We start from the raw sequence: 6139 nt of genomic DNA on the forward strand, positions 1-6139 counted from the left end.
GTCCCTTTTAAAGGGTCTCCATTTTCTTTTAAATGCAACAGAATGAAAGACATTGGTCCGCCCATAAGTCAGGGAGCCACAGTCATGGGCATTCAGTGTTTAGGGTCAATTCTCAAAAATCAGAACTGCAAGGTAGTAGGAATTTTCAGATAAAACTGAGGCTGTTCCTAACCCTTCCCATCCCCTTCCCTCCCCTCTACCAAAGTGGCATTAGCATTGGTTGTGAAGGGGCACAAGGGGTGGGAATCCTATTTAGTTCTTGCTTTTGGAGGCTGAAACAACTAAATAAAATCTTTGCTTGCCACAACTTTCAGAAAAATAGATAAATTCACATTTCATCCACCCCACCCCCCAGCTTGCCTAAAATTTGTGTGTAATGAGCGACACCTTGTGGTAGCTCTGTTGCCTAGCTTTTCTGAACAATTGCGGCCATGGAAAAAGGAGTAATTCACTCATCTGAGAGTAAAACCAGATGGTCATTGTACTAGGCCCTAAAAGTCAACAAGCTTAACCTTTCTTGTCCTCACAAAGGAAATAAATTTGACAGTTATGGGCCCTCCACCAAGGATGTCTTCTTTCGGTCCTTTGAAGTTAACCAATAGACTTAGCAGCTGCCTCTGCTAAAAATCTCAGTATTGTCATGGTCCAAAAGGATTTATTTCACCTTTATATTGTGTCCAAAGCAAGTTATCATGGCCTATGCTTTGCAAGGGCTTGCAGTCAAAGACAGATTGTATAGACTATAGTGGAATCATAGTGTCTGAGAGCCTTTTAAAGGGGGCTTACAGACTATTTGGTCTAACTTCCTCACTTTACTGATCTGGATGCAAAGGCCAGGAATGATTAAGTGACTTGCGTAAGACAAGGGCATGTTGCAGAATACCCAAATAATCTTCAGGTTTCAGGAATGTAGAACTCCCTCCACTAGGGAAGATTGTGGCCTGCCAGCAACTTTATCATATGAGACCTAGGGAATTAGTGAAGGCACATGGAGGTTTAGTGGCTTCTGGGCTAATAAGTATCAGAGCCAGGATTTGAATCCTGGTCTGGCTGATGGGATCCAGGCCCAGCACTTTTTCTATTTCATCAAGCTACCTCTATACTGTAGAGACAAACTGAACAAATATAGGGTGTTCCAAAAGCCTTAATGCAGTTCAAAGCTATGATCGCCTGTTGTTGTTATTCAGTTGTATCCGACTCTATGTGCCTCCATGGACAAAGTCCACAGAGTTTTCTTGGGAAAAATACTGGAGTGGTTAGCCATTTCCTTCTCCATTTTGTTCCCATTTTATAGATGAAGAAATGGGGCAAATAAGGGTTAAGTGACTTGACCAGGGTCACACAGCTAGAAAGTGTCTGAGGCCAGATTTGAATGCAAATCTTCCTGACTCTAGGCTTATTGCTCTATCTGTTACCATCTAGCTGCCCATTATAGCCAGCTACCCTGTATATAAATTAGGCAAACAAAATGTTTTATGTTCAGTAACAGATGTGTCAAGTATTTGTATGCAGGCAGGAAAAGGACAGAGTCCATGAAAAACAGCATTTTCTCAGAGGGTAGGAATTGGAGAATGCTCACATCTCTTCTAGCTTTCCTGAGGAGCAAAGCATTTTAAGCACAGCATTACTAACCACGCAAGCCAGGACCTCCTCAGAGAGAAGACCGCTGACAATGAGGAGTCCAGAATAAAGAGCAGGGCATAGTTTCAAGCACAAGAATGGTGTCAAATACTAGGCCCTTTCCTTTCCCCACTCACTACCCCCAGACTCGAGATGGATCAAAGGATTATTTCGTCCCTGTCTCTCACTGACCCAGGTAGTTGGGGTGATCCCCTGGGGCTAAGGAGAGCAGCGATCCCCATGAGCACTAGAATGTCTTCTTCTGGAGCCAGGGTATACTTGGCTCAAGTACACCCACATTATTTTTCTGGTGCTATAAACGAATAGCTAGAAGACACAGTGAAAGTGAGAGAGCTAAAGGGACAAGGAATTGTTCTTGCAAACTAATGAATGAGACTAATGAATAGAGGAATAAAATCATTTTGGTTGTATGGTGATTGGAAGCCTAAACATTTAAAAACAAGTGAAACCAACAAATCATTCAGCAGGATTTCCAGTCCCCTTTCTCACTCCCCTTCCCCCACCCTGCTCTCAACATCCTTACTATCCTCCAATTTTTCCGAGCCGTGTAACAGGAGGCAAATCAGGCAGGAGTCTTGGGAAGTATTGTGGTATGGTATTAAGAACACTGGATTTCCAGGCAGAGGACTTGGGTTCAAATCCCAAGTAGTAAAAAGTACTTATTTGACCTTGGTCAAATCACTTAACCTCAGTTTTCTCATTTATAAAATGGATAATAATAGCACCTGCTTCTCAAGGTTGTTGAGAGGATGAGATAATAATTATAAAATAAGATAATAGTTGTAAAGAGCTTAGCAAACCTTAAAGTGTTATATAAATGCTAGCTATTATTATTAATGTCTCTAGGCCTCAGTTTCCTCATCTGTAAAATGAGGGAGATAGACTAAATGACCTCTAAAGTCTCTTCCAGCTCTAAATCTATAATCATATGATCCTTTTGCTTTAGAGAGGGATCAGTGTGTAGAAGAAGGAGATATTTGTGTAAAAAAACCTTCCTTCTTTGTGTAACAACTCAAATTTGAAACCCACTGTTAAATTTAGGTTTTATATTCCATAAGACCCTAAAATTCCACACAAGATGTATAGGAGTTATATGAAAAAATTTTGAATATAACAATATTTTCCCCCAGAATGTTAAATTTGAAACTATATATGTATCAATAAGTGCTGCTTTCAAGAAATAGAAAATTTGTTTTCTATTCTAAAAATTTTATTTTGTATCCTTTTCTATTAAAAACAATTGAAAATAGAATGAATTTTCTCTATTTTGCTACCAAATGTATGGGTGTTCTCCAAGGCTCTGTCCTAGGCTTTTTCTTCTTCTTCCTATATCAGGAGTCCTTAATTTGGGTTCTTCAGACCCCTAAGAAGTTTGTAGATAGATTTCGTGGAGTTCATAAATTCAAATAGGAAAAATAATACATATTTATTTTCCCTTAACTTTGGTTTCCTTTGTATTTTTTCCTATGTATTTTGTTTTGTGCATGTAAAAAAAAATCATTCTGAGGATGGATCAATGGATCTACCAGATTGCCAAAGATATCCATTAGACAAAAGAAGGTTAAGAAAGCCCCACTCAGTGCATTATCAGTGATCTCAACCACTCTCACTAGTTCTTTATCATCTCTGTGCAGACCTGCATTCCCAGATATCTGCTCATTTTAGCCACCTGCATGTCCTATCAGCATCTCAGACTCAGCATGTCAGAAACAGAATTCATTATCTCCTCCCCTAAAGATGTTCACCACCTGTATTTTCCTATTTCTGTCAAACACAACATTATCCTTTCAGTTACTCAGGTTCAAAACCTCATTGATATCCTTGAATCCTTCCCCCATCCTCCCACTCCCTGCAATCTCCCATGCTCAATCAGTTACCAAATATTTCCATTTTTCTACTTTTCCTGAAGTCTCCCTATACCATGTTGCTATGCCTGCTTATTTTCCCCTTCTTCCTCTCCTCTACTCCTTTTCTATCTCTTAATCAAATCAATACTACCATTCAGGGAAAGGAGAAGGTAAAAAACAATTGCCTTTTGACTTTACTTGCTGTCTTTGTGACTTCCCAGACCCAAACACCCCTCCCTGACCATTCCCCTATATGTGTTGTCTTCTCATATTAAAATGTAAAGTCCTTGAGGGTAAGGAATGTTTCGTGTTTCATATTTAGTGCTCAGCACAGCACAGGGCCCATAATGCTTAATAAGTGCTTTTTCTTTCTTTCATTCATTCATTCATTCATTCATTCATTCATCCTCTCAAGTCGCCAATATCTTAGTTTAGAACCTTTCATCTCTTACCTGGACAATTATTAGTCTCCCTGCTTCTAGGCTCTCCATTTTTCCTCATAGCTACCAAAGTAATCTTTGCAAAACATAGATCTTATTATTCTAGTCCCCACCACTCAAAAATATTCATCAGCTTGTTATTTCCTCAAACTCCTCAGCCAGGCATTTAAAACCTTCCACAACCTATTTCTAACCACTTTTATCGACTTTTCTCGACTTTTCTCATTTGTTATCGTCGTTCAGTTGTGTCTGACTCTTCATGACCCATTTGGGGTTTTCTTGGCAAAGATACTCAAGTGGTTTGCCATTTCCTTCTCCAGCTCATTTTACAGATGTGGAAACTGAGGCACAGTGAGGTTTAAGTGACTTGCCCAGGGTCACACAGCTAGTAAGTGTCTGAAGCCAGATTTGAACTCAGGAAGATGAATCTTCCTGACTCCAGGCCCAGCACTGCACCATGTAGCTGCTGAATTTTCTCCTACTATTCCTATTTACACGTTCTACATTCTAACCTGACCTACTAACTATTCCCTGAACTCAGCTGGCATCTGGTTCCCATCTCTTTGCCATAGACATGGCCCTTATGCTTGGAAGGCACTATCTTTTTGCCTCTGCTCCTTAAAATGCTAAACTTCCTTCAATCGTTATCTCAGGTGCTCCCTCCTACTTGAAGTCTTTCCTGGGCCCTCTACATTTTTCTGTTTTCCCTTCTCAAATTGCTTTACATTTACACACACACACACACACACACACACGCACACACGAATAATAATACCTCATTCTATTCTCACAACAACCCTGAGTGCTATTATTATTATTATCCTCATTTTACAGAAGAGGAAACTTAGATTAAGTGACTTGCCCTGGGTCACACTCTTAGGCAGGATTTGAACTTAGGTCTTCTTGACTATAAGTATAGCACTCTATCTACTGTGCTGCTTAGCTACACACACACACACACACACACACACACACACACACACACACACACACACATTCATACATGCATGCACAAATGCACATACCCACAACCATGTGTGCATGTGTGAGTATGCATGTGTGAGTGTATGCATGTCCAAATGTGTGTTACATCCCTGCAGTAGAATATGTTTCTTAAGGACACAGGCTGTTTTGATTTTGTCTTAGTAACCCCAGTGTCTAACATAGTGACTTGCACATAGTAGGAATTAAAATACTCATTTTGTTGAAAAATTTTCCAACTTCCTTGAGTCCCAAGGGTGTTCTATTCTCTTAGACCCCTGACCAGCTTTTATTGTTTCTATTAGGTTGAAGAGTGTCCTGAGGCCAAATTGGCTTGGAAAATGCAGAGTTGAAGACATTTCTGATTTATATTTGTGTTACAAATTCTGCTCAACATCTCTCCTCAAAAGGCTGATACAATCACACATTGAAGATGAGTTCACATGTCACAGAGTATTTTGGTTGATATGGAATATTGAGCTTTGTCAATCTCTCAGTCTAATGTTAGGCAGTATTCTGCTGCCTAATATATCCTATGTAGACAGATTATATATATATATATATATATATATATATATATATATATATATATATAAAATGTATATAGTTGTTCAGTCATTTCAGTTGTGTCTGATTTTTCATGACCCCATTTGGGATTTTCTCAGCAGAGATACTGGAGTGGTTTGCCATTTCCTTTTCCAGATTATTTTGCAAATGAGGAAACTGAGACCCACAGAGTTAAATGACTTGCCCAGGATCACACAGCTAAGTAAGTGTCTGAGGCCAGATTTGAAGTCCGGAAGATGAGTCTGCCTGACTCCAGGCCCAATAATCTGTCCAGTGTACCACACCAAATATTAAAACTCACACAATAAAGAGACTGTTTACACATGTTAGGGTTAACCTGTGAAGAGAAAAAGTCTGGAATTTAAAAGAAAGTAAATTTAAAAACAGCTTCTATTGAGTCAAAAAATAATTAAGTTAGTAAACATTTCCTTTTTTTCAAGTTAATGATAATTTTAAAATTAATTGTTTTTGAACTCAATAGATAGATTTTATTTAACTCTGCTGCAGATCAACAAAAAAAAAATTAGATTATGCCCATTATACCTACTCTCAAGGTGTTTTTCTTTTCGAATTTTAACCATCCTCTTGAGGGGATCCCAGAATATTCAGCAACTATTTAAAACAATATTTATTAGCCTTATAAGCCAAAAGGCATTAATTATC

Source organism: Phascolarctos cinereus, unplaced genomic scaffold (assembly GCF_003287225.1).
Source record: "Phascolarctos cinereus isolate Bilbo 61053 unplaced genomic scaffold, phaCin_HiC Scaffold_9;HRSCAF=440, whole genome shotgun sequence".
Classification (NCBI taxonomy): Eukaryota; Metazoa; Chordata; class Mammalia; order Diprotodontia; family Phascolarctidae; genus Phascolarctos; species Phascolarctos cinereus.